General features: G+C 45.5%; 1 pseudogene; it reads left to right on the top strand.

The window, feature by feature from the left end:
* The first annotated feature begins 3299 nt into the window (after positions 1-3299).
* Positions 3300-3474, top strand: LOC122547006 (annotated as a pseudogene).
* The last annotated feature ends 3495 nt before the right edge of the window (positions 3475-6969 follow it).

Consider the following 6969-nt stretch of genomic DNA (forward strand, 5'->3'; position numbering starts at 1 on the left):
ACTCAGAAAAACTTCAGAGATCAGTTAATGTATTCAATGAAATATCCCGTTGTAAAAGAAATTCAATTGATGAATAAGCCCAAGTAACTGAGAGCCAAAATGAGATGCAGCAGATAATGGAACATGGAGTCCACGTGAGGAATGGACTGAAAGTGGAGGAGGAGCAGCAACATGATAACACTCCTTTTTCTCATGGGCAAGGAATGTCTCCATCTGCTGGGCAGAATGAAATAAACTGGAGGAGCAAAGGCAGTGTAAAGTGTTGTTAGCAAGGAGCAACTCTTCACAGAAAGCTGAACAACAAAAGCATAACCGAAAGAGGAGGTAGATATTCACAAAATTACATTTATCCCAAGTAATCCGTTCTCAGTGAGTGAAGTGAATACAAATATAAATGTCCTGAAAGATAGTATCGTCATTCACTGCAAGCCAGAGTGGGAAAAGGAGCAACAGGTTCCTGACCATTTTCCTGACTGAATTCTCTGATTCTATCATCCAAACAAAAGTTAAAACACATGAGACGTTTCCTATAATAAAGATTAAATAATATACTGTAAAATGAGTCTTTTGTTTACAAACGTATTTCAGCAACACTTTATTTATTTCCATTCAGTGCTTCCTGTTTTGATACTGACAACCATTCCTCGCCTTGATTCGTTTCTTTCCATGCATTAGTTACTGTGTTGATGGGAAATTCAAGGTCCAATCAGAGGGCTCAGTGGCTGGTGGGATCCAAAGCTTGGGAATGGGGATGGATGTGGCAGGTGAGCCCTTACTGCTTCCATAAAAACGTTTCGTGTCTCTTAGTGACTCTGGAAGAACCCTATTTCCATTGTGGCTTCATAATAAAGGGAGTGGTAAATTCAAAAAGATATTTGCATCATCACGAATAATTGTTTGCTTCTGCAAAACTGCTCTGAAATCCCTGCCTCAGCTCATAATTGTTGAAACATTGTTACCACCATACCTTATATTCCAGTGCCATATCAGTGATCTCAAAATCTCTCATTTAATACATACGAGTCATCCTCATCATCATCATCAAAATCAAAACTGTTGAATACCGCAATAGCTTCACCTTCTCCATTTTGTTTTTTTGAAAATGTTTGCAATTAGGTAGAGCCAGTGGGCAACTGTGTTGGAGATGGAGTAGATGGTAAGGGTTCGCATGCACCAGGGATGAGGTGATTACATTGAGTGTGAGTACTGAACATGCAGAAAGACACAGATGAATCGTAATTGAGAAACGGGTCTGATTCGATCAACCAAAATCTATCTTTATGCTTTCTTACGCAATGACTCGGTACACGAGAAATAAATCAAATACACACAAACGTGAACAAATAAAGCTGCTTTTTGGATTCGTTAATGAAGAGTGCACCATTCCCAGAGACGCTACAATACTTGGACAAATCGCGACATCGATGCAAATCCCTCCTGCAAAAAACAGAGAAGCACACCACCCCCAAGTCAGGGACGTATCAGATATTAAAATTGACAATTTTTAAAAATTTCAAAATATACTTCATTCATAGAAATAAATCTTTGGCACCTGTATGATTGGTCATGCCATTCATATGTATACGTTACACGTCCTTACATACAAGAACAGGTTGAGGTAATCGTATTTACAGTTATCATATTTACAGTTCTGTAAACTAAACCATCCAGTCTCTTGGTATTTAGCTGAGGCGTCAGCGGAACCCAACTACTGTGTGGGCCCCCGTTATGCAAAGGAACCTTCTTTTACCTCAGTTTATGGGGTTACCATTGCCCATTTGACTGTCCTGTCTCTGGAGCATCTGTCTGCATCCCAATGGTGAAAGCGAACTGTTGGACCCTCGCGGGGCTGAGGGAACTGTCCGGCTCCTCACTGCGGTCATTTACCCGCTCTGTTGTTATTGAGCCAAGGAAAGGGTTCTCACCATCCAGTTCTGTGCCTGACAGTAGGACTGTCAGAGGATCACATCTCTCAGTTAGCTGTAGCTATAGCTGTGGGGCAGTGGGTACCTCCTGGTTCTCATTGGGTGGAGAGTGGACTTAGGGACGTCCGTTGTTTCCTGTTTGGGGGGAAATGCCCTCCTCTTCCCCATGGTGCTCTGTCTCTTCTTCTGGTGGTGACCCTCCTTGCGCCCATCTCCAGCATTAGAAGAGCTACCCCTACTTTTCTCATGCAGTTGCCGTTTCTGCCTTTGCTAAAGGCATTGGGGACCTCACAGGATTATCTTTTCCTGTTTATAACAGGAATCCATTCCTCTGCCTCCTTGTTTACATCCTCTTCCATTGCTTCCATCTGCCCAGCTGGAGCTACGATCAGCTGTTGTGTTTCTCTTGCCCAGCTGGAGCTACGATCAGCTGTTGTGTTTCTCTGCTGGCTGCTGTCTCATCTACTCCAACCTGTTCTTCTTTCTGTGTGCCATAAGGCTCCGTTTCCCTGCTGTCTGCGTGGACCTTGATGGTCTTTGGGGGTCCATGGATCACGTTGCCACCACTGGCCTACTGTGCGTAAGTGGCCACCCACACACGCCCCTCCCCACACGTTTTGGGCAGGTATTGTACATGTGGCCCACCTCTCCGCACAAATTACAGCTCTTTGCTTCCTGCTTGCAATTCCTTCAGAATATTACCTTGCAGGCCGCCATGTGCCCCGACTTCCCGCAGGTTCGGCACACTTTTGGCTGCCCTGCATATGTCAGGTAGCCATTCATGGGGGAACCTTGCATTTCTTTACATACAGAGATCGGAATTAATCATTTGTATATACTGGCCTGTACATTTACCATCCATATATTTAGTTGAGGCTTCAGCGGAGCCCACTTACTGTGTGGACCTCCTATTCTTTGACAGGCAGCCGTTACACAGTGGCCTTACCCCCTGCCCCAATCTTCAGCACATCCCTCAACACGTAGTCCTGGACGGCGGACTGTGCCAGTCCGCAACACTCAGTCGGGGTCAGCTCCTTTAGCTGGAATATCAACAGGTTTCAGACAGACCAAACAGCGTCCTTGACCGAGTTGGTGATCTTCTAGGCACAGTTGATGTTTGTCTCGGTGTGAGTCCCAGGGAACAGACCGTAGAGCACGGAGTCCCACATCACAGAGCTGCTCAGGACGAACCTTGACAAACACCACTGCATTCTTCTTCAGACTTCCTTTGCGTAGGCACATTCCAGAAGGAGGTGTGTGACAGTCTCGTCCCCTCCGCAGCTGCTTCAAGAGTCCGGGCGTACATAAAGGATCTCACAGGCAGAGCCCTTCTCACCACCAGCCAAGCCATGTCTTGATGCTTATTGGAAAGATTTTGCGATGAGGCGTTCTGCCAAATGACTTGTCAGTATTAATATCTGATACGTCCCTGATTTAGTGATTGAACATTAATCTAATTTTTGTTGGAAGGAGTTGATTTGGGAGCTTGCTCCACGAACATCCCGCATCGTCCTAGTATTGCAGTGTTTCTGGGAAAGGTGCATCCCCTCATTAAACAATCCAAAAAAGCTGTTTATTTGTTCACTTTTGTGTGTATTTGCTGAATTTCTCGTGTACTGTGTCTATGCAAAGCGTACAGACAGCTTTTGTCTGGTCAAGTCAGAGTTGCTTTTGTGCAAATCAACTTGGTCGAGGTTACAATTCATCTGCGTCTTTCAGTACTTGCTCTCAATGTTCTCACTTCATCCCTGGTGCATGCCGCCTCTTCCCACCAACTCCGAACAACAGAAGCAAAACAAAGTTGCTCACCAGCTCTTCCTAATGGCAAACTGCATTTCAAAAAACGAAAGGGAGAAGATGGAGCTATTGAAGTATTCAATAGCTTAGATTTCGATGATGATGAGGATGATTCAGGTGCATTGAATTAGAGTTTTTGTGAACACTGTGAGGCAGGAAAAGATGTGTTTTTTTTTGATAGATTACATTCCCTACAGTGAAACAGACCCTTTGGCCCAACAAGTCCACACCGATTATCTGAAGATACAACCACCCAGATTCAGTTCTCTACATTTACCCGTGACTAATGTACCTCACACTATGGGCAATTTAGCATGGCTAATTCACCTGATCTGCACATCTTTTGGAATGTGGACAGGAACCGGAGCACCCAGAGGAAACCCACACATACATAGGAAGAATGCGCAAACTCCAGACAGATAGCCACCCAAGGCCACAATCGAACCTGGGTCCTGGTGCTGTGAGGCAGCAGTGCCAACCACTGAGCCACTTTGCCACCCCTTTATGGTACATAAAGTCATAGAGATGTACAGCACTGTAACTGAACCTTCAGTCCAACTCATCCATGTTGACCAGATATCTTAACCTCATCTAGTCCCATTCGACAGCACTTGGCCCATATCCCTCTAAACCCTTCCTGTTCAAATACTATCCAAATGCCTTTTAAATGTTGTACCAGACTCCAACAGTTCCATGCCAGCTCATTCCATACATGAACCATGCTCTGCCTGCAAACATTGCCCCTTCGGTCTTTTTTTTATTTTTCCCCTCTAACCCTAATCCTATGCCTTCTCGTTCTAGACAACCCCACCCCAGTGAAAATAACTTGTCTATTTACCCTATCCATGCCCCTCATGATTTTATAAACCTCTGTAAGTCACCCCTCAGCCTCTGACGCTCCAGGGAAAACACTCCCAGCCTATTCAGCCTTTTTCCAGTCGCTCAAACCCTCCAGCCCTGACAACATTCTTGTAAGTCTTTTCTGAACCCTTTCAAGTTTCGCAACTTCCTTCCAATAGGAAGGAGACCAGAATTGCATGCAATATTCCAAAAGGGGCCTAACTGATGTCCTGTATAGCCACAATATGACCTTCCAACTCCTATAGAGTCATAGAGATGTACAGCACGGAAACAGACCCTTCGGTCCAACCCGTCCATGCCGACCAGATATCCCAACCCAATCTAGTCCCACCTGCCAGCACCATGAAGAAAACATACAACGTGGTGAAGATTATTGGGAATGTAAGGAATTAGGAAACCTTTAAAAACCAGCTGAAACAAAAAAGATGAAATATGAACGGGTGCAGAGGAGGTTTACCAGGATGTTGCCTGGTATGGTAGAAAGGTCGTATGAGGAAAGGCTGAGGCACTTGTGGTTGTTTTCATTGGAGAAAAGAAGGTTTAGGGGTGACTTGATAGAGGTGTATAAGATGATTAGGGGTTTAGATAGGGTTGACCGTGAGAACCTTTTTCCATGTATGGAGTCAGCTATTACAAGGGGGCAAAGCTTTAAATTAAGGGGGGTTAGGTATAGGACAGATGTTAGGGGTAGGTTCTTTACTCAGCGAGTCGTGAGTTCATGGAATGCCCTGCCAGTAGCAGTGGTGGACTCTCCCTCATTATGGGCATTTAAGCGGGCATTGGATAGGCATATGGAGGATAGTGGACTAGTGTAAGTTAGGTGGGCTTGGATCGGCGCAACATCGAGGGCCGAAGGGCCTGTACTGCGCTGTATTCTTCTATGTTCTATGTTCTATAATGTGCGCAGATTACTCCGAGAGCCGATTCTCACATTAACCAGTCCAACAGATACTTTGCGGAGCTGGCGAAATGAGCCAGAGATAAATAAAAGCACTGCATCAAGATGTAGAATTACCTGTCCACAAATTACATTATTACTGTAAAAAAAAGATCACTATAAACTTTCCAGCACCTGAGAAATGTCCTACTCAGGGAATGGCACAACATCTCTGGCTTTCCTTGACTTTTTTGCACTTTGATGCCTGAACCAGAACCTAATGTTTCACAGTGCTCCTGACTTGCCTGGTTGTTTATCACAGCCATAAGCCAGGCAGCTCATCGTTGTTGTTAGCGGTGTTCAGTCAAGGGGCTGTACTGTCAGACACTTGGAACAGCAGTTAAAGCAGCAAACACACTGCATGTGCTTCAACCAAATGGTAACGTCTCAGTTCTCAGTCAGGGCAAGGGTGACAGGATTCAGTCAGGAGATCCTGGCACAGTATGTCCAGGGACTTTGACATTGTTTGGGACAATCAGAATCAGGGAATCTGTATCGCTACAGTCCAGAGAGGTGACCACACAAACTATTCATTACATCCTCCAAATGCTCCGGTAGATTTTTCGATCCTGAATTCCCGTTCACCAATCCATGCTGACCCTGTCCGTTCCTGTCATTGGGGATCAGTTCGATGAAATTCTCAAGGAGCAATTCTGAGGGGACCCTGTAGTAGCAGTTAATTTTGGGAAGTCAGTTCATGGCAGTGGAGACAGCCTGCTTTTTTTAAAGATTAGATTAGATTACATTACAGTGTGGAAATAGGCCCTTCGGCCCAACAAGTCCACATCGACGCGCAACCCACCCATACCCCTACATTTACCCCTTACCTAACACTACGGGCAATTTAGTATGGCCAATTCACCTGACCTGCACATCTTTGGACTGTGGGAGGAAATCGGAACACCCGGAGGAAACCCACGCAGACACGGGGAGAACGTGCAAACTCCACACAGTCAGTCGCCTGAGGCGGGAATTGAACCCGGGTCTCTGGCGCTGTGAGGCAGCAGTGCTAACCACTGCTTGTAGCAGAGTGGGCAGGACTTGTGGAAGGAATTGGGAAAATAACCATATTAGAGGTAGAGGGAGACAGGACGTGGGTTACTGTGGAAATGCGAGTCACCATCACTGTCCCGGTTTTCATGTGATGGTTAGCATGTGATGGTTGGCATGGCGACACTGTAGGGCTGGTGTTAGGGTAATGTCGTGAGGTAAAGTGTATAAACGATGGAGTTGTGTGGTCATGGACTCGACACAAATTTCAAGGAATAAAGGAGAGCGAGGATGTCATGTTGCAGCTTTATAAGACTTTAGTTCGGCTTCACTTAGAGTGTCGCTTTTAATTCTGGTCGCTAAACTCCTGGGAGAATGTGGAGGGTGGAGAAGAGGCTTACCAGGATGCTGCTTGCATTAGAGGGCATGAGCTACGAGAAAAACTCAGGGTATTTTCCT

The sequence above is a fragment of the Chiloscyllium plagiosum genome, unplaced genomic scaffold (assembly GCF_004010195.1).
Source record: "Chiloscyllium plagiosum isolate BGI_BamShark_2017 unplaced genomic scaffold, ASM401019v2 scaf_1401, whole genome shotgun sequence".
NCBI classification, from domain to species: domain Eukaryota; kingdom Metazoa; phylum Chordata; class Chondrichthyes; order Orectolobiformes; family Hemiscylliidae; genus Chiloscyllium; species Chiloscyllium plagiosum.